Raw genomic sequence first — 23,549 nt, 5'->3', positions numbered from 1 at the left:
TAATCATCTGAAGTTGTTGAATTCAATGTTGAGACCGGCAGGCTGTAACGTGCCTAGTCGGAAGAGGAGATGCTGTTCCTTCAGTTTGCGTTGAGCTTCACTGGAACATTGCAGCAGGCCAAGGACAGACATGTGGGCATGGGAGCAGGATTGGGTGTTGAAGTGGCAAGCCATGGGAAGGTCCAGGACCTGATTGCTTACAGACTGAAGGTGCTCAGCAAAGCGATCACCCAGTCAGCGTTTTGTCTCTCCGATGCAATAGACCAAATTGAAAGAGGTATAAGTGAAACGCTGCTTAATCTGAAATGAGTGTTTGGGGCCTTGGATGGTGAGCATGGAAGAGGTAAAGGGGCAGGTGTTGTACCTTCTGCGATTGCATGGGAAGGTGCCGTGTGTGATGGGAGAGGTGTTAGGTGTGATGGAGGAGTGGGCTAGGTTGTCCCGGAGGGAGGGAACGATCTCTGTGGAATGCAGACAGGGGGAGGGAAGGGAAGATGTGTTTAGTGGTGGCGTCGTGTTGGAGTTGGCGAAAATGGCAGAGGTTTATTCTTTGCATGTGAAGGCTGATGGGGTGAAAGGTGAGAACAAGAGGGAGGGGAGCGAGGGGATGAGGGTCATGGCACGGGAGATGGAACGCACGCTGTCGAGAGCCCTATCAACAACTGTAGGTGGAAGCCATGGTTGGAGAAGAAGGAGCACCACTTTGGAAAGTGGCCTCATCGGAAAAAATGCGGCGGAGACGAAGGAGCCTTCCACCAGCCTTCCCTCCCCCTGTCTGCATTCCGCAGAGATCATTCTCTCCCTCCAGGACAACCTAGCCCACTCCTCCATCACACCTAACATCTCTCCCATTACACACGGCACCTTCCCATGCAATCGCAGAAGGTGCACCACCTGCCCTTTTACCTCTTCCATGCTCACCATTCAAGGCCCCACACTCATTTCAGATTAAGCAGCGTTTCACTTGTACCTCTTTCAATTTGGTCTATTGCATTTGTTGCTCCCAATGTGGTGTCCTCTATATCAGAGAGACAAAACGGCGACTGGGTGATCGCTTTGCTGAGCACCTTCGGTCTGTACGCAATCAGGTCCCGGAACTTCCCATGGCTTGCCACTTCAACACACAATCCTGCTCCCATGCCCACATGTCTGTCCTTGGCCTGCTGCAATGTTCCAGTGAAGCTCAACACAAACTGAAGGAACAGCAGCTCATCTTCTGACTAGGCACGTTACAGCCTGTCGGTCTCAACATTGAATTCAACAACTTCAGATGATTATCCCATCTTGACCCCTCTGTTTTCATTCTGCTCTGTAGTTTTATTTCATTTATTTTAGTTATCTTCTTTTATTTTATAATTTTTTTCACTGTTCTGTACCTGGTCATTCACAGCTCCTAATCTCCCTATCATCTCTCTATGCACTATCACCTCTGTATTGCTATCTTTGCTTATGGAGCCAAGACTCACCTTCTCTCAGCCTCATGTAAATACCTCGCTATTTCTCAATTTTTTTAGCTTTGACAAAGGTCAGTTAGACTCGAAACATCAGCTCTTTTCTCTCCTTACAGATGCTGCCAGACCTGCTGAGATTTTCCAGCATTTTCTCTCTTGTGCTTTCTAGATATTGTACAGGTTTAGGCAAGTCAGGAAGTGAGTTATTCACCTTAGCATTCATAGTCTCTGACCTGGTCTTGTAGCCAAAGTATTAAATGGCTAATCCAGTTCAATTTTTTGTAATTCTCAGGATGTTGAGAGTGGGAAAATAAGCAATGATAATGTATTAAATATCAGGGGAACTAGCTAGATTCTCCTTTGTAGGAGATGGGCATCACCTGGTACAGACTTTCAACTGGATTTTCTAGGGAGTGTCAACCACATGCAGATTGCTACTCACATCATTTATTTATGCAAACAAAAGCACACCACATTTCTGATAGGAGATTCCAATCAGGGATCCTCCACTTCCTTCTAACAGGCCCCTTATAGAGCAGAGCTGTTGAGGGAAGGTAAACTAGACCCTTCTTTTTACATCAGTTGCTGTATTGTGTAATTTAATCTGCTGTCAAATGGTAAGTATAGAGAGTAATTGTTAGGTTAGAAGATTGAGTAAGCATGGGGCCAGGTTCATAAAGGGAGAGTGCATAGGTATGTAGGGTACCAGGTGGGTAGGGTGCCACAGCTCATAGAAAAAGAACCATTGACACTAGGAGAAGGTAAATAGCATTCAACTCATTAAATTTGCTCCACCATTCAATAGGATCATGGCTGATCCTCTCTCAATGTCACATGTCCACTTTCTCTCCGTATCTCTTGATGTCTTTAAAATCTAAAAATGCATTCATCTCTTTTTTGAATATATTCAATGACTTAGCTTCCACACCTTTCTGTGACAGGCAATTCAACAGGTTCACTACCCTCATTTCAATCCTAAATAGTCTACCCTGTCTCCTGAGACTCGAGACTCCCTAATGTAGGTCAAGTCGAACCAATCTCTCCTTATAAGACAGCCTGATGAACTTCCACTGCACTCCCTCTATGGCAACTATATCCTTTTTTTTAGGTAGGGAGACCAAAACTGTATGCAGTACTCCTGGGTATGGTCTTACCAAGGTCCTGTAAAACCGCAGTAAGACATCCCGCCATCCAAATTTAATTTCTCTTGCAATAAAGGCCAAAATACTATTTGGCTTTCTATTTGCTTGTTGCACCCGCCTGTCTCTGACTAGTGTATAAGGACCCCCAAATCCCTTTATACATCCACACTTCCTAAAATATCACCAATGAAATAATACTCTGCCTTTCTGTTTTTCACTTGCCAAGTGTACACCTTTACATTTTGCCACATTGTACTTTCTCAGTTATGTGTTTGCTCACTCACTCAACTTATTTAAATCATCTTAAAGCCTCCCTGCATCCTCCTCACAACTCGCAAGCTTGCCTAGTTTTGTATCATCAGCAAATTTGAAAACATTACATTTGTTTCCTTCATCCAGGTCATTTATTTATATCTACAATAGCTGAGCCCAAGCATTGATCTTTATAGTACCCCACTAGTCACTTCCTGCCAGTCGGAAAAAAGACACATTTATTCCCATGCTCTGTTTTCAGTCCTTGAACCAGTTCTTGATCCATGAAAATGTATTGGCTCTCATCATTGGCTTCTGAAAATTCAAAGTTAAAAATCACAACACCAGGTTATAGTCCAACAGGTTTATTTAGAAACAATTGCTTTTTGAGCGCTGCTCCTTCATCAGGTGGTTGTGGAATGTATGGTCATAACTCACAGAATTTATATCAAAAGTTTACACTGTGATGCAACTGAAATTATATATTGCAAAAGACCTGGATTGTTTGTTAAGTCTCTCATCTGTTAGAATGACCATGTTGGTTTCAGTTCTTTCATATGTAAATCGCAGAACTTTTTTTAAAAGTTACATTCTCAAGTGATCTATAACAATAGGTGCCATGTCATCTCAGATAATGCACTGAAGGTGTGAGGTGCCCTGTGTGAGGCTGTCTTTGCCCCAATGTTCAGATTGATTATAATCTAAAAAAGGGAATTACAGAATCATACATGGATTAACATAGTTTTTGAGCAAAGTAAAATATAATTCTGCAAGTACAAATTAACCCTACAAATTTATGTGTATATGTGTGGAGGGGGGAGGGGTATGAATGTCTGTGAGAGAGTATGTGCATGTGTATGTGTGAGAGTGTGAGTGTAAAGCGGGCATAAATCTGTGAGAAGGTGTGTGTGGGTGTGAGTGTGAGTGCATATGTGTGAGCATATGAGAGAGAGCTTATATATGAGAGAGGGTCTGTGTGAGTGTATGGGTCTGTAGGTGTGTGTGTATGTGAGAGAGAGAGTGAATGTGTGTGTACGTGTGTGTAGTGCAGTGGGGTCACCTGTAGTGTGACATGAACCCAAGGTCCCGGTTGAGGCCATCCCTATGGGTACCGAACTTAGCTATCAGCCTCTGCTTGGCTACTTTGCTTTGCGGCCTGTCCCGAAGTCCGCCTTGGTCACCTGAAGGTCCAAGGTCGAATGTCCTGGACCGCTGAAGTGTTCTACAACTGGGAGGAAGTACTCCTGACTGTTGATTGTTGTGCGGTGTCCATAGCCTCTGCTCGGTCTCGCCCACACGCACCCTCTCACAGACCCATATCCCTTTACACTCACACTCACACACATACACAAACACACTCTCTCTCACAGATGCTCATAAACCCCCAAATGCACACGCACACACACGTTTTTGTAGGGTGAATTTGTACTTGCAGAATTACATTTTATTTTGCTCAAAAACTGCATGAATCTATGTAAGATTCTATTTCTAAAAAAGGGATTTACAGAATCAGTCTGAACATTGGGGCACAGACAACCTCAAACAGGGCACTTCACATCTTCAATGCATTATCTGAGATGACATGGCACCTATTGTTAAAGTTCATTCGAGAATGTAATTTTTTAAAAAGTTCTGTGATTTACATATGAAAGAACTGAAACCATCATGGTCATTCTAAAAGATGAGACTTAACAAATTATCCAGGTCTTTTTCAATATATCATTTCAGTTGCATCACAGTGTAAACTTTTGCTATAAATTCTGTGTCCTATGATCTTATGCTCCACAACCACCTGGTGAAGGACAGCACTCTGAAAGCTAGTGCTTCCAAATAAACCTGTTGGACTATAACCTGGTGTTGTATGATTTTTAACTTTGTACACCCCAGTCCAACACCAGCACTTCCAAATCTGAAAGTTCAGCTCCTCCACATCTACTGTTTCTCCCTTATCTAGTAATACTTACTAGTAACATGCTCAAAAATCTCCAGAAGATTTGTTATGCATGATTTTCTTTTCATAAAACTATGCTGGCTTTGTCCAATTCCATTAATGTTTTCCAAATTTTTTTTGTCTTTTATTATAGGTTTTAGCATTTTCCTCTCTACTGATGTTAGGTTAACTGGTCTGTAATTTTCTGTTTTTTTCTCTTTCTGTCCTTCCAAATAGTGGGGTTACACTTTCCACACTCCAATCTCTAGGAACTGGTCCAAATGAGTCCTTGGGGAGAAATCTCAAATCTGGGCAGGGAGAGGTGTTGGGTAGTGTATTGAGTATAAAGGCCAATGTCGAGTTCACCAGCAGTGAAGGGGCCCATTGTGTCTTGCAGGTATTACAAAACACTTTGAACTTGTGTCCACTTGTTCTTGATCCAGTTAAAACTGCGAACAGTTTCTGCCCGTCTATTCTATCCAGTTGAAAATTTCAATCAAATCTCTTAGCCTTTTCTCTCCAAAGAAAACTTGGAAATATTGATTATAAAACTTAGCTCAATTTGACTCATGGCCATAAGGGAAGCTGATTTGAAATAAATAAACATTTTTTTTGTCTTAACTGAGTACATTACGTGGGGCAGAGTGGCTACTGAATGAGAAACACAGACGACCTATGATTGTACACTTCATGTAAGCCTGGCAACAGATGGAAAACATACGATTGAATCATGTCGCTGGTCTCTATTACTCACAAACAAATGTACACAGCCAACTAGTTAGGAAAACACATCATAATTTAACCATTAATTTCCTCTTCCAATCTTCCAACTGTATTCGCTGCACCAAATGTGGCCCACTCTATATTGGAGAAACTAAACGCAGACGAGGCAACCGTTTTGCAGAACACCTCTGATCTGTGCTCAAACATGACCCCAACCTTCCTGCAGCTGGTCATTTTAACACAGCCTCTTGCTCGCATGCCCATTTATTTGTCCTCGGCATGCCACAGTGTTCCAGTGAATAACAGCACAAGTGATGATTCATCTTCAAACTTGACACTTTACAACGTTTTGGGCTCAACATTGAGTTCAACACCTTCAGATTGTGAACCCATTTCTTCTCTTTCTTTTAGCTTTGCTTGTTACATTCTCTGTCACCCTCTCTGCCCTCCCCCCGCCCCAGTGGGATTGTCTGTTCTTTCCAGTCTGGCATTTAGAGGCACCATTATTCTGCCATACTCATATTCTGATCACTTAATCTGAACTATCAACATCCCCTTTCTCCAATTCCAACCTCCTCCCCCAACTATTGCATAAATACTGCCCACTCCATACTTTACCAGCTCTGATGAAGAGTTATCTAGACTCAAAATGTTAACTTGCTTACTCTCGATGCCTGCTGCCTGACTTGCCGTGATCTCCAACATATTTTGTTTGCAATTTAACTTCAAACTTTCTGGGACTCCTTGGGGTCAGCAATCTTACACCACCCTGCTGCTGAGGGTAGTTGTTGCCACCTCAGCTGTGACAGTCAGCTCCTGTCTAGATCAACATATGACATCAGAAGCGGGGTTCCTCTGGCAGAAAGCACACTGAGCACTGGTGAGCAGATTGAAGGGGTGATCATTTACTGGAATAAGGTTTGCTTTTTATTTTGTTGGTAAGATGTACCGAGAATATTTTGCACTTCATTGGTCATGTACAAATGTTCAAGCACCTAAATCTGGCTTGGCAATTTTTCAGCTGTGTGCTTGGAGTAGTACTTAGCAAAGCCATGTGGATATCTGGTTGCAATGGTTTCACAACAAAGAACATTTGAAAGCTATCTGAACCATTTCTTTGGACAAAAGATTTGTCAAAACATTTTCATGAAAACTATCATTTTGATCTAAAAATCCACTATTAGCTAGACCATCCATATACAGTATGAATTGCAAGAACACAAGAATTGTTAAATGAAAAAGACCAAAGTCCACTTTGTTGGTCTTCTGCCAATCTGGTAGTTGCATGGTGCCACCATATTGGAATGGTTGACTAGCAGTACCATTGCTATTCACTAAGTTAGAATCACTGAGTCATAGAGATGTACAGACCCTTCGGTCCAACTCGTTCTTGCCGACCAGATATCCTAACCTAGTCCAGTCCCATTTGCCACACTTGGCCTGTATCTCTCTAAACCATTCATATTCATATATTCATACTGATGCCTTTTAAATGTTGTAATTGTACCAGTTTCCACCACTTCCTCTGGCAGCTCATTCCACACATGCAGTATCCTCTGTGTGAAAAGGTTACCCTTTAGGTCCTTTCTAAATCTTTCCCCTCTCACCCTAAACCTAAGCCCTCTAGTTCTGGACTCCTCCATCCCAGGGAAAAAACCATGTCTATTTAGGAGAAAGTGAGGACTGCAGATGCTGGAGATCAGAATCAAGAGTAGGGTGCTGGAAAAGCACAGCAGGTTAGGCAGCATCTGAGGAGCAGCAGAATCAATGTTTCAGGCAAACACCCTCCATCAGGAATGAGGCTGTGAGCCGAGGGGGTAGTGAGATAAATGAGAGGAAGGGGGTGTGACTGAGGGGAAGGTAGCTGAGAGTGCGATAGGTAGACGGAGGTGGGGATAATGGTGATAGGGTCGGAGAAGAGGGTGGAGCAGATAGATGGGAAGGAAGATGGACAAGGAGGACAGGTCATGAGGCAGGCGCCAAGTTGGAAGATTGGAACTGGGATAAGGGGAGGGTGGAAATGAGGAAACCGGTGAAACGGCATCAATTACACCAGTTTCTTCATTTCCCCTCCCCCAGCTTATCCCAGTTCTAACTTTCCAACTCAGCACCGCCCTCATGACCTGTCCTACCTACAAAGAACAAAGAACAAAGCAAATTACAGCACAGGAACAGGCCCTTCGGCCCTCCGAGCCTGTGCCGATCCAGATCCTCTATCTAAAGCTGTCACCTATTTTCTAAAAGATCTGTATCCCTTCACTCCCTGCCCATTCATGTATTTGTTTCGATACATCTTATAAATGACGCTAGCTTTCCCACTGCTACCGTCTCCTCTGGCAATGCGTTTCAGGCACTCACCATCCTCTGCGTGAAGAATTTTCCCCGTATATCTCCCTTAAGTCTTTCCCCTCCCACTTTGAACTTGCGACCCCTAGTAATTGGGTTTTGGTCTCTAGGAAAAATCTTCTTGCTATCCACCCTGTCTATACTTCTCATGATTTTGTAGGCCTCAGATCAGGTCCCCCCCTCAACCTCAGTCTTTCTAATGAAAATAATCCTAATAATCTATTCAACCCCTCCTCAGAGCTAGCATCCTCCACACCAGGCAACAACCTGGTGAACTTCCTCTGCACCCTCCCCAAAGCATCCACATCCTTTTGGTAATGGGGCAACCAGAACTGTACACAGTATTCAAAATGCAGCTGAACTAAAGCCCTATATTGTACAACCGTCACTGACCTGCCAACTCTTGTACACAATACCCCATCCAATGAAGGAAAGCATGCCATATACCTTCTTGACCACTTTACTGTGGTGTGTTGCCACCTTCAGGGAATAATGGACATGAACACCCAGATTTCTCTGTACATCAAATTTCTCCAGGACTTTTCCATTTACTTATTAAATTTTTTTTCTCTCTGATGAAGGGCTTTTGCCCAAAACGTCGATTTTCCTGCTCCTTGAATGCTGCCTGAACTCCAGTGCTTTTCCAGCGCTAACCTAATCTAGAATCTTTTCCATGAACTGTATAGATCACTCTTGAATAGAATCTTCCAAAATATATCACCTCACATTTGCCCAGCTTGAACGGCATGGTGGCTCAGTGGTTAACACTACTGCCTCACAGCACGAGGGTCCCAGGTTCAATTCCAGACCCAGGCGACTGTCTGTGTGGAGTTTGCACATTCTCCCCATGTCTGCGTGGGTTTCCTCCAACAGTCCAAAGATGTGCAGGCCAGGAGAATTGGCCATGCTAAATTACCCATAGTGTTAGGCAACTAGCCACGAAACGACACGACCAGCTATCCTTAGTAGCCACACACACAGATGACAAGCAACATGAATTCGACTGGGACAACACTATTATTATAGGACAAGCCAAACAGAGAACAGCCAGGGAATTCCTAGAGGGATGGCACTCATCCACGGATTCAATCAATATGCACATCGACTTGGACCCAATATACCGACCACTGCAGCGGACAGCTGGAACTGACAACCGAAAGTGGCAGATTCAAACCACTACAAATGTTGTGGTTCTGTAACCACAACAACGAGCACCCGAGCTACAAATCTTCGCACAAACTTTGAACCACTACAAATGCCGGAGGAAAGATCACAGAAGCGCTTCACAGGAGTCTCCCAAGCACTGAGGGTGTCACCTAGACAGGGGACGAAACGTCTGCAACACAAACTCCCAGCTTGGCGAACAGAACCACAACAACGAGCACCTGAGCTACAAATTTTCTCACAAACTTTGAATAGTATTAGGCACGTTAGTCAAAGTGAAATAGGTCTGGGTGGGTTACTCTTTGGAGGGTCGATGTGGACTTGTTGGGCCAAAAGGCCTGTTTCCACATTGTAGGTAATCTAATCTAAGCTCAATTTCTCTGTCCATCTCTCCAATCTATCTATGTTCTGCTGTATTCTCAGACAGTCACCTTCACTATCTGCTACTCCACCAATCTTGGTGTCGTCTGCAGACTTGCTAATCAGGCAACCGATACCTTCCTCCAAATCATTAATGTATATCACAAACAACAGTGTCCCAGCATGGGTCCCTGTAGAATACCACTGGTCACAGGTCTCCATTTTGAGAAACTCCCTTCCACTACTACTCTCTGCCTCCTGTTGCCAACCCAGTTCTCCATCCATCTAGCTAGAACACCCTGGACATCATGCGACTTCACCTTCTCCATCAGCCTGCCAAGGTGAACCTGACTTACTAAAGTCCATGTATATGACATCTACAGCCCTTCCCCCATCAATCAACTTTGTCACCTCCTCAAAGAATTCTATCCATCTTCCTTCCCACCTATCTGCTTCACCATCCTCTCTGACCTATCGCCATTAACCCCACCTCCGCCTACCTATCACCCTCTCAGCTACCTTCCACCCAGCACCACCACCCTCTCATTTATCTCTCCACCCCCTCAGCTCACAATCATCATCCCTGATGAAGGCTCTTGCCTGAAACATCGATTCTCCTGTTCCTCGATGCTGTGCTTTTCCAGCACCCCACTCTTGACCATGTCTATTTACCCTCTCCATGCCCCTCATGATTTTATAAACCTCTATAAGGCCATCCCTCAGCTTCCGATGCTCTGGGGAAAACACCCCAGCCTATTCAGCTTTTTTCTGTAGCCCAGATGGACCATCCCTGCCAACATCCTTGTTAATCTTTTCTGAACACTTTCAGTTTCACAACATCCTTCCAATAGGTGGGAGACCAGACTTGCACACAGTATTCCAAAAGTGGCCTAACCAATGTCCTGAACGATCGTAACATGACCTCCCAACTCCTCTACTCAATGATAAAAGCAAATTACTGCGGATGCTGGAATCTGAAACCAAAAGAGAAACCAAAAGCTTTGACAAAGGGTCAGTTAGACTCGAAACGTAGCTCTTTTCTCTCCTTACAGATGCTGTCAGACCTGGTGAGATTTTCCAGCATTTTCTCTTTTGGTTCCTCTACTCAATGCTCTGACCAATCAAGGAAGCAATCCAAATGTCTTCTTCACTATTCTGTCTACCTGTGACTCCACTTTCAAGGAGCTATGAAGCTGCACTCTTTGTTCAGCAACACTTCCCAGGACCTTACCATTAAGTGTATAAGTCCTACACTGATTTGCCTTTCCAAAAGGCAGCGCCTCACATTTATCGAAAGTAAACTCCATCTGCCACTCCTCAGCCCACTGGCCCATCTGATCAAGATCCCGTTGGAGGTCCACTACACCTCTAATTTTGGTGTCATCTACAAACTTACTAACTATACCTCCTATGTTCACATCCAAATTGATAAGTAGCATTGTCTAGATTAGCTGTTTTTGACTGAAGTGTGATTTCTTTTTGATAATGAAGCTGTATCATAATTCAAAGCATGGCAACAAAATGTGCCAGGATTAAAAAGTACTAACGTGGATCCTGTCCACTGCCATACAAGGTCATTCTGCCAAAGCAGAACACAGTCTATCTAGCGAGTTATATCAACTCGCAAATCAGATTATCGTGGAATTCAAACTTCACAGAGGAGAACTTGACACTTTGCAAACACTGCATAGAAAGTAGGATGTTAATTCAAATCCACCAGAGATTTGCAATACATGGGAAAATAATATGTGAGACCTGCTGACGTCTGTTGTCTTTTCGCCCACATTTATTTCAACAGCTTTGAGAGTTTTTTTTCTCGTGAGTTATGATAGATGTTGCCACCCACCTTACTTCTTCCTGCTTGTACTTCATACAAAACATCTTTGTTATTTCATATAATCAGATTCAGAGACCCTGTTACAGCTGTGTCTTTAAGAACATTTGAACAGCGTGGATCCTGCACTTCCCAGGCTTCCAGGAACTAAAAATAACTACACAAAAATCTCTGTGAACTGTCCGAGGGACAGGCACATTTGATCCTAGCAAAACAGCAGAGCACAGTATTTCTTCCATCAAAGCCTGTGATTTCAAGAGTGCAGTTGTGACTTTTTGCAATAATCTTGAAGGAATCAGTATTTCTTTCAGGAAAGAGTCATAAAAGTATTCCATAAACAACTGTCCTTAGAATCCACATGCCTTTTGACTCACAAAAACAATAGTCCTTTCACATATTTGCAGTAGCTTGCCAAAATTTTAACGCTGGTGTTTTGCTCATTCTTTCTTCCAACAGCTCTTTCATATCTACAGCATAAGGTCAATCGCCAAGACTCAAGATCGTACTTGTAGAAATTGCAATCCAATTTATTCCTGGTTGCCATTTTCTCTTACTTTGACTGATTGGCACTGACCAGACCTTAAACATGATCATTTATGTTTCATCCTATTTATCCATTTGATAAATGTCATTTATTGTAATCAGCTGTCTATTAAATTTGCTTGATGAAGCAACTGCTTTTATTTTTCTGAAATGCACACTTCAATCTCAGGCGTGACCTTTCATTGGACTTGCCTCGCACAGTGCCTTGTTCAGTAACCAACATATAGAATACACAGTTCAGAGGTGTGATAAAATATTCTCCACTCACTTGGATGAATGCAGCTGCTGAACCACTCAAGAAGCTTGATACTATCCAGGACCAAACAGGGGCCTGCTTGATTGGAACTACATCCACAATCTTCAACATTTATTCCCTTCACTACCGTGACATAACAGTGTGTTATCACCGACAAGAAACTGTAGTAATTCATCAAGGCATCTTCAATAGCGCCTTTCAATCTGGCTACCTCATTGCCGAGAAGAGGTGCAGATGCCTTGGAATACCATCATGTGCAAGTTCCCCTCCAAGCCATACATCATCCTGACTTGGAACTATAACATTATTTTTTCATTGCTGCTGGAGTAAAATCCTAGAACTCACTCTCCAACAGGACTATGGGTGTGCCTGCAAAATGTGAACTGCAGCCATTCAGGAAGGTGGCTCACCACCAACAGCAATAAGGATACATTCACCTTCCTGGAGCCACTCATAGCATCCTTACAATGTGGAAGCAGGCCATTATGCTCATCAAGTCCATACTGACCCTCTGAACAGCATCCCACCCAGACCCACACCATCCCTGAAATCCTGTATTTCCACCTAACCTGCAATTTATAAGCAATTTAGCATGGTGAATCCACCTCAACAGCACATCTTTGGATGAAGGAGGGAACTGCAGCACCCAGAGGAAACCCACACAGACACAGGGAGACACAGACAGTCACCCAAGGGTGGAATTGACCCCAGGTCCCTGCCATTGTGTGGTAGCAGTGCTAACCACTGAGCCACCATGCCACACTGATGTCACAGTAATGCAAAATAAAATATCTGACATACACAGCACCAAAACTAAATAAAATATTGAATTTGAATTAAGTAAGTGTTGTTAAATGACAGATTTGTCAAGTAGTGTGGTTCAAGTAAAATTCCGTAGGTCAACCACCTCTGAGCCACTGGGCAGCATGGTGGCTCAGTGATTAGTACTGCTGCATCACAGTACCAGGGACACAGGTTCGATTCCAGCCTTGGGTGACTGTCCAGTCTATGTGGAGTTTGCACATTCTCCTTGTGTCTGCATGGGCTTCCTCCGGGTGCTCTGATTTCCTCCCACAGTTCAAAGATGTGCAGTTTAGATGGATTGGCCGTGCCAAATTGCCCATAGTGTATAGGAATGTTCAGGCTTGGTGGACTAGCCATGCAGGGTTACAGAGATGGGGTGGGAAAGCTCTTCGAGGGGTCAGTGTGTACTCAATGGGCTGAATGGCCTACTTCCACATCGTAGTGATTCAATGAAATAATCAGCTAATCAATGTATTCAAGATGACCTGTGAAAGTTAAACAACACATTTAGAATAGGAAGAAAGGGTTAGCACATGCATTTAGAATAAAATACAAAAAGTTGAAAAGTCTCTAAAGAAGTATTTTCACTTAATTCCTGTCCATACTATGAATTTTGTTGCGGGAGTTACATTCTACAGATGAAACATTGTATGAAAAGGTTATATGATACGACAGCACGTTAAAAGCCATCACCAGCACAGCTGCAGAACTGCATCTGATCCTCAGCGGAACAATTCATGTAAATGGTACAGAATTTTCAGTTTGACCTCTCCTGAGCAGAAACCTATCTCGAGGGAGACATCTTTTAAAATAATGGGGAATTGGCATTAGTACATACATAATGTCTCGTGCTTTGTCCACAAGATACAATAGTGGTTATGTGAAATAGATCCATGTAAAAACTTGTTAATTTATAGAATTTACAAGAAACAGACTCAAAAGCTCGTGAGAAAGGGTTCCAGTGGCTCAAAAGATTGCAAATTCTGATTGGGAAAAAAAATGAAGTAGTGATGCCACAGGAAAGCAGAGGATTGCTTAGTTTGTGAGTCACTGTTGTTAGGGACTGTATATATCACTGCTTTTGAAAAAGGTAATTTTTATTTAAACCCATGAACTATTTACAACTATAAGTAATTGTAAGCTTTTTGTTGGTAAAGTTTATCAGCAATATTTGGTGGCTGGGAGGTACAGCATTTATTAATTATAAATTTACAAGTATTGTTAATTTACTCACAATTAAAATGGCAGAGCAAATTATACGCTATGATGCAAGAATTTGTATTTGTGTCAGCAGGTATAGTAACTTCTATATAAAGTCAGTGGGCTGGAAGCCTATTTTCAGATGCTACGACACATCAGGGAGGGGGGCAAGTTACCTGAACACTTTATTCACACCCTTTAAGATAATCAAGGATGTAGGATATGACCTCTATTGAGGCAGATGAGGAGACTCAGAGGACAAGAGTGCAGGAGTCCAGTTGTTTGATTGTTCTGAGATTTTTTTCAACTTGTTTGAATTAGAGTTGAAGGGTGAATGAGCAAACTTACAATAACATTGTGGTACAGAAAGCCATTCAAGTGGAGTGGTTGGGGGTGGAGTGGGCAAAACTGAATATAGTGGTAGCAAGAAACAGTATAATGAGAGAAATTGGCACTGTTCTCTGCAGCCAAGTGCATAACTCCAGGTGGCTGTGTTGTCTGTCTGGTGCCTTGGTTCATGATATGTGCTCTTGGCTGGAGGAAAACGTGCAGTGGGAGTGGGAGGGTCAAAGACCACATCAAACTGATGGCATAGGTCGAGCTAGAAAAGAAGCTCTGTTGAGGGAGTATGAGAAGACACGCATCAAGTTATAAAGCTGACCTTCAAAGGTTCCTCATAACCTCACAACAGAAACATAGAAAATAGGACCATGTGTAAGCCATTCAGTCCTTCGAGCTAGCTCCACCATTCAATGTGATCATGCTCATGCTCCCCACTTTTTCCACATATCCTTTGATTCCTCTAAGAACCAAATCTCCATCTTTCTTGAAAGTCGTCAACGTTTTGACCACAACAGTTTCTGGTGGCAGATAATTCCATAGACTCTTTGGGTGAAGAAATTCCTCCTCATCTCTGTCATAAAGAGTCTACACTTTATCCTTAGACTCGTTCTGGATTCACTGGTCATTAAAACATTTTTCCTGTATTTATGCTATCTAGTCCTGTTATAATTTTATAGGTTTCTATGAGATCCCCTCACATTTTTCAAAATCAAGTGAACATAGTCCTAACCAATCCAGTCTCTTCCCCACCCCCCCAACCCCCATATGTCAGTCCCATCATCCCACTGAATCAGTCTGATAAACCTGAATCTCTTTACAACCAGAACATCTTTCCTCAGATAAACAGACCAAAACTGCACACAACACTCCAGATATAGTCTTACCAAGGCCCTGTGCAGTTGCAGCAAGATGACCTTTAACTATAGTAGTTGGGACATCATGTTGAGATTGTACAAGACATTGGTGAGGCCACATTTGGAATTCTGTGCACAGTTTGGGTTGCCCTGCTATTGGAAGGATCTTATTAAATTGGAGAGAATCCATAAAAGATTTACCAAGATGTTGCCAGGACTGTAGGTTTTGAATTAAAAGGATCGGCTGGATGGGCTGGGACTTTTTTCACTCAAAGATTGAGGAGTGATCTTATCAAGATTTAGAAAGTCATGAGGGGCATGGATAAGGTGAATAGCAAAGGTCTTTTCCCTAGGGTGGGGCAGTTCAAAATAAGGCGGCATATGTTTAAGGTGAGAGGAGAAAGATTTAAAAGGTTCCTGAGGGTGAACTTTTTCACACAGAGAGTGGTTCATGTGTGAAATGAACTGCCAGAGGAAGTGATAGATGCAGGTACAGTTACAACATTGAAAAGACATTTGAACAGGTACATGAATGGGAAAGGTTTAGAGCAATATGGGCCAAATGCAAGGAAATGGGACCAATTTAATTTGGGAAACATGGTCAGTATGAATGAGTTTGGTTAGAAGGGTCTGTTTCCATGATGTGTGGCTCTATGACTCTACGCCCCTACTCCTGTACTTGAATCCTCCTACTGCGAAGGCCAATTTACCATTTAGCTTCTTCAATGGATTAGTGTGTAAGTTACACATAAATTGGCATAGGTTAAACAAGATTAAAGAGATTAATACATAGCTCAAAGACAGGTGTGGGAAAAGTAGGTTCCAGGACACTGGCACTGGCACCATTATTGGAGAAAATGGCATCTGTACTATTGGGACTGTCTCCACTTAAACCATACTGAGATGGGTGTTTCAGTGGATCACATTACTAAGGATGTAGAGAGGGCTTTAAAGAAATAGGGAGTGGTAAGGTATCAAGTCCGCTTCACAGTGCCAGAGAGCCGGGTTCAATTCCCGCCTCAGGCGACAGACTGTGTGGAGTTTGCACATTGTACCCATGTCTGTGTGGGTTTCCTCCGGGTGCTCCGGTTTCCTCCCACAGTCCAAAAATGTGCAGGTTAGGTGAATTGGTCATGCTAAATTGCCCGTAGTGTTAGGCGAAGGGGTAAATGTAGGGGAATAGGTCTGTGTGGGTTGCGCTTCGGCGGGTCGGTGTGGACTTGTTGGGCCGAAGGACCTGTTTCCACACTGTAACTAATCTAATCTAATCTAAAAAAGTATGGATAGTTTCAGGAGAGAAAAATAGTAACACGGGAAATTAAGGTCAGAGCATAGCTGGAAGGGACAGAGGGCATAAACCTATGAATAAACCAACAGTCGGGACCAGATGTTACATAGAGGCTGCACATCTAAATGTGTGCAACATGTGTAACATATATAACAAAACAAATTAGTTAATCAAGCACATTGAAGAAAATCAAAATGGTTTGATAGCTATTGTGAAGACAATTGCAGGATGCCAAGGATTGGGTGCTGAATATTGAGAGGTATATTACATTTAAACAGAATAGAAAGGTAGGGAAAGATGGAAAAGCAGCACTGATAATCAAGGATGGCATTAGTGAAATAGTTAAGAGATTACCTTGGTTCAGGAGAACAAATCATTCATTCACTCAGGATGTAGGATCAGTTTAAGTGCACTTGATGAATACTGTGGAAACCAAGTCACGAGTGGCAGTGGTTCACAGATCCCCTAATAGTAATGACAATGTGGGACAAAGAATACAAGAAGGAATATTGGCTATGTGTTACAACGGGATGGCAATAATCATGGGTGACTTTAACCTAACACAAACTTGAAAAATTAGGTTGGCAATGGTTGACAATTGGCAATGGGTTTGATGAAGAATTCATTGATGCTGTTGAGATTGTTCCAGAACATGCTGTTCTAAGAAACTGCAGTAAATGTGGTATTGTGAAATGAGCCAGGATTAATTAATGACCTCAGAGTGAAAGGTACCTCTAGCAACCACAATGTAATTGAATTTCATATCCAGTCTGAAAGGGAGAAGTTTGGGTCTAAGACTAATATGTTAAACAAATATGTGGGCACGAATGCTGAGCTAGCTCAAGTGAACTAAGACATTTGCTTCTCTTAACACTAAATGGATTATGGAAAGTACCAGCAAACTATTTTTGAAGTTCGAGTTAGAAGGTTTTTTCTCTATTCACAATGTATTATTTAATAAGTAAAATCTATCATACATTGGTTATGGGTACAACATTCATTTTCTTTCCAATACAATCAGTAAAAATAACGGCATTTCATTTGATGCATTAAACTTACCAATACAAGTGTTTAATTTGTACTCAACCTAGCCCCACAGAGGAAAGTGTTTTAGACACCTCAGAGGGTCTTCAGTGGCTTCAGATCAGATATCACCTCATGGACTAGTCGCAGCTCAGGATGAAGTTAAAACGTCATTTGGGATCCATTGACATTATTGGACCTCAGCTGCATTTTATGGACAAGACTCCTGCCTCTGTCTGTCAAGTGCCTCACTTATCATTCAAACGTTAAGATCAGATGTTGATGGAATGGGAATTGCAGTTATTCTTTTTTAACTGCTTGCCCACTCAATTGCGATTCAGCAAGAAGAGTTAAAATTTCTTCTTCAGTGGCTATTCCTCAAACATAAGTCCAGATAGCACTTATTTGTAGATTGTTTATCTTGAAGGACAGTATGACGAGACCTGATTTTGTTCTTATCCAAAACCCACTTTCTAGCAGATGAGACTGCATTTCAGTCAGAAAAGATAAAATAAGACTGGAACCCAATTCCTTCCTACTTCAGAATATGCTCCTCTGAAGGCAGCAGCTTAAATGGTATATAAAACTATTCTTTAATATTGCATTGCTTAATCTCCAATTTACTTTCTTCACTTCAAAATGCTTTCCTAAATCATCCTTTGTGCATGGCAGTAACTGGAAAGTTTATTCTGTTCTTGACAACCTTCCATCTCATGAGACGATAGCTTGTGCTTTCTCTGTGTTAAGCATCACCTGGTGTGGCTCAAGTGCTCTCCGCTGGCGAGTACGACTCTGCTGCATTGGTGCAGATATTGGGCTGAAGCAGTGGAGAGTTTACTGGGCCTGTTTTCTCTGGGTCTTCTTCTCAGTCAGCTGAGTTTTCTGCTTCTTCTCAGCTCTTCAATACTGCTTCAGAGGTCATGGCCATCAGCAATTGGCTGTGTCAACATAAGCCATTTCATATGTCACTTACAGTGTCCCTGGTACAGGTATGGACATCCAATAGGTGTGACCCAGTGACTAATTCACTTGTTGTACTTAAAAACAATTGCACAAATTAACATCAATGAACAGTCAATCCCAAATATCCCTGGCTTGAGTTACAAAATTGATCAAGATGTTTATATACATGTAAAGGAATTATAAAAAGCTTTACCTTAAACTGATGTGTCTCAACTAAATTATGGGAGGATCTAAAAAGATGTTTTATAAGACTTTGATCCACAAACCTTGCTTTCCATAATAAACATATACAATATGCTTTATGAGGGAATGTACCTATTTAGTTTTTCACAAGGATTCTCCTCATTTTTCAGATAATTAATGAAAACATCACTCATTATTCATCACTTAGTCTTCATGATATATCGTGTTCACAGTCCCTGCAGCTCGGGAACCATTGTTTTCCAACCCCACCTGTCTTGAGTCACATAACCTTCTATTTGGACAGAAACCAGATATTTATTCAACTCGCCTTTGATTTTATAAGCAACATACCGGTTGTACCAATTGATTTTGCTAGAAATCTAGCCCACATGCCCACAAGTTCACATACTTGTTCTTCATTATGGCATGCTAACTTAAGACCTCATGTATACAATCCAAGTTTCTACTTCAGCCCATACTTCTTAGGTTCCTTTTATGGGTCAAATGCCGACTTCTCAGCTTTTTGATCAAAGCTCAGCTCTTTGAATGATACTTCATGACTAGTTACTCATAAATTAACCTATAAACTCTTTTTCCAAGACATCAAGGTTCTTATAAGATGCAAAAGCATCATGAAAGCTCTGAAGGTTCCCACAAATATTTTATGTGGGTTACCCAGAGCACTATCCCAGATAAATGGTTCCTTTTACAATCATTTTCTGGACAGTCTATTGTCTGATAATATCCCCACAAAGTTGCAGTTTGGACTATGTGATAACTTCTGGTTGCGAGCCTTCATTGGTGCCTTATGGGAGGAGAAGAAATTCATGTTTCAGTTCAGTTTGTTGTACTGTATTCATATCGGTATTAATCGATTCATGCTGAATACGCTGAAGAAAAGATTGGAATTTAACTAGGCAGAGGTGACAAATAACTTTACTCCAGTGGCACTACGAAATACAGCAGAAAGCATTGACACTTGCCCAGGAATTTGTGATAACTGAACTCAGTGCCTCTAAAAGCATCTTTCAGGAGAAAAAAAAGGACCAGCCTTACGCATAGTTGAGCAGTGATGATAGCTTTAGAGGTACTGTTTTAGGGCCAGTCTGTGATACTGTGAGAATTTAAACAACCCAGTTTAAAGGTTAAAAATGTTTAATTTTCACATAGTGGCATTGTTCCAGCTTCATAACCCACACTGTGAGGAACATGAAAAGCTAACCAGTTTCTTTGGTAAGATAAGCAGATAAAAGATTTAGTTTCAAAACTGAACTCACAAATATGTGAAAGCAGAGACAATGACAATAAATATCTGTGTGTCCTCTATGTGATAGTGTTTACACATAAGGTTCACAGCTTAATGTTAAACAGAGAGTAAACAAATACAGTCAGTCTGAGCATTTAACTTTGTTTCATTTGTTGGAAAAGAATTATGAACAAAAAGATTTCCAAATGGGCTACAAATGTACACGCTATTCCATAAGCGTTCAGAGAATTTGAGCATTTCTGTGAGTGGAAACTTTATTGTTCTGTCAATTGGTGATGTCCACTTTCTCAACGTATGTGAAAATCTATAGTATAACTATTTGGGATTCTATTTCGTGAAGTGCAATGCAGTGATAGTCAAAATGATTCCATGGCTTCCTGCAGCTCATCTTTTTGGTTATCTTGAGATACACTCTTCCACATGGATCTGGATTTACTTCCACACCAAATGAAATATTAAAAGAGATGGGAAAGGAATGGGAAGGAAAATCAGAATACTTGTTTAAGGTATGTTCCCACTTGAGAAGAGCCAGGCAATGAAAGCTGTTTTAAAAGGAGTTGATTCACATCATGGAAACTGTATCCATTTACAGAAAATTCTCTTTGCCATGACTTCGTCAATTCATTCGGAAACATCAACAATTGATTTGATGAAGTTCAGCAAATTTTCAGATATAACTTGCATGATCTAACACAGCAATCTTTAGCACATTAAGCAGTCACTCGTTGTACACTGATGCACAATGGCAGCAGTGTGTACCTTCCACAAAATGCACCACAACAACTAATTAAGGCTTCTTTGACAGCACCTTTAAAACTGATAAACTTTACAACCTAAAAGAACAAAGACAGAAAACGCATGGGAACACCATCATGATCAAGTTTCCCTCCAAGTCTGGCCTGGACATATTTCACCACTCCTTTCCTGTTGGCCTAAATCCTGGAACTCCCTTCTGATGGCACGGCGGATGGCCTACAAAACACATGGACTACAGCAGTTCAAGAAGGCAGCTTGCTGGCTTTTCAAGGACAGTTCAGAAGGGACAATAAATGCTGGTTGATCGGCAAAGTTCTCATCCCATGAATGAATTGTAACCAAACAAATTCTGGAGCAGCATTTTCCTCAACAGCTCAACTAATGGAAAATAAATATATTGTTACAAAATGCTACAAGATGATAGAAAATATGAGATGTTATTGTGATCAATATGGTTTGACAAGAGAAGCCAAATAGTAAGGTTTGCAAATTCATCTTTTCACATGTGAAATCTACATTCTGCAGTAGTTACCTTAAGTTTAAAGAAAATAAAATTAAGACAAAAAGCTTTAGTTATTTTAGTGCCTAAGGTAGAGGATAGATGAAAATTTTTGTTTAAAAGTCATATTGCTTTATCTTTTCAAATGCATGAAAGAAATGAATGCACATACAAGTTAACATATGTTTGATAAATAGATTTTCAAAGTTAAACATACCAAGTGTGAATTTTAAGAGACTCTGTTCATTTTCTGCAACTTCAGCAGAAGACTTGTGGAAATGACAGACAAGCAGTACCAAGCAGCATTTATGCCATTAACTCAAGTTTGGGAGTTCTGTCAAAATTATGGTGAGTGGAAGAATCGGCAGAACTTCTCCCACAATATGTTTAGAAAACAGTGAATAGTGAGTTGCTTTTCAGTTAACAATTGCTTTTCGTTTCCAGGAATTAGAATCCAACATGAACTAATAGCTTGATTCAGAACCTTATGCCTATTGAGTTTAAAGATCACATGAAAAATAGGTTTAAGCAGACCAAGTATAGATGTTCAGTCACTAAGATGTTCTGATGTGTAACCATGTCTGAACAGTAAGAAGTATCCGTTATAGAAGCATTGACTTAGGTTAGCTGTTTAGAGACTTCTTTTTTCCCCAGAGTTAGAGACCTTAACCATTATTTGCTGGCACATGCAATGAACACAGATTCTTTGTAATCATTATTATAGACCAGATTTGTTCCCGAGACTGGCAATATAATGATAAACTGCATTAGGTGGTTAGTGGAGGTTGTGTCACATTATCGCTCTGTTGGGGGAATTGATAATGAAATCAATTACCACATCACATAAGAAATGATGAGATAGGTAATCCCTTCTATTTGTTAATTGTAAAGTCTCAATATGATTAAGTCTCTACACAAAAAAAGTCTAAAGTTCCCAGCACAAATGGTGGTTAAGATTATAAAGTACTGTTGATGATGTCTCTGTTGAAACATGACTTTTAACAAGATTCATAAAACGGTGTACCTGAAAATGCATGAACATTTAGAAGTGCAAAACAGGCAGCTACGGAAAGAAACTTTGAAATACTGGTTGAGTTTTTTAAAATTCATTCACGGGATGTAGGTGTCACAGACTAGGCCAGCATTTATTGCCTGTTGCAAATTGTTAACCACATTGTTGTGGGTCTGGAGTCACACGTAGGCCAGCCAGGAAACGATGGCAATTTTCTTTACTAAAGGACCTTTAGTGAACCAGATGAGCTTTTCTGACAATTGAAATTAGGTCAAATTACATCCTTAATTCCATATTTTTTATATTTTCCACCATATGAGATTCGAATGCAGGCCCCCAGAACATTACCTGAATCTTTGCATTATTCTCTAGTAATAATACCACTAGGCTATTGTCTCCCCAAGACGTCAAAATGGACATACATTTTCCCTCACCTGTTGCTGTGGTAGTGAAAGGAAATAGGAGACAGAAATGGAATTTGTGGAAAAACTATAAATGAATCTGAGAATTAATTTAAAAACCTGAGCATATAAAAGATCTAACTCTGCCATTAGTGCTACAAATTGGATTACAGCCAAGATATCACTGAGGAGCAGAAAAGCCAAGTAAGAGAAATATTTTAGTCTTTGAAATCACACTTTGAATCCCAGATGGACACTACTTATAAACAGCATTTGCTCAACATCACAGCTCAAGAGGAGGTGACGATATTGGATCAGTACGTAATCGCACTGATACGTATAACTGAATCCTGACAGTTTGGATAACTGAGAGATTATCTCATCACAGACATGATTGTCTTAGGCCTAAATGATCCTTCCATGAGAGCATATCCAGCTCAGAGATGAGAAAGTTACTAACATGCCCAGAAGTTCTAAGGTTGTCTATACAGAGAAACCTCGATTATCGGAATATCAATTATCCGAATATCAGATTATCCGAAGGAGATCCCGAGGTCCTGATAGAAACATTACATCAAAACGCTTTTTCAACCCTGATCGCGTCTTTGGTTTACAGGTGCAATGATAAAAAACGAACTCAGCTCATTGAAATGCTGCTGAGAACAGTCCTGGACAGTCCAGCCACTGTCTCCAAATTACTGACCTCCTGCCCTCTCTCTCTCCCTTTTCACACACTTTTCCTGGAGTTCTACACAGGGGTGTACTCTGAACCCCCCCCCCCCCCCTTCCCCAGACAATCTCTCCAACATTGTCCTGAACAGGGTAGAGTGGGAACTTGTCAAAATGTTGCAACAAAAAGTTGCGTGCGTGTGTATGTGTGCATGCGTGTGCTATTTGGAGACTTACCCCACCAAGGCAGTAATAGTCTGATTGTTGATGTTCAGTCCGGCTGCCCC

Source organism: Chiloscyllium plagiosum, chromosome 3 (assembly GCF_004010195.1).
Source record: "Chiloscyllium plagiosum isolate BGI_BamShark_2017 chromosome 3, ASM401019v2, whole genome shotgun sequence".
Taxonomy (NCBI): domain Eukaryota; kingdom Metazoa; phylum Chordata; class Chondrichthyes; order Orectolobiformes; family Hemiscylliidae; genus Chiloscyllium; species Chiloscyllium plagiosum.
Note: the sequence above shows the minus strand (reverse complement) of the source record.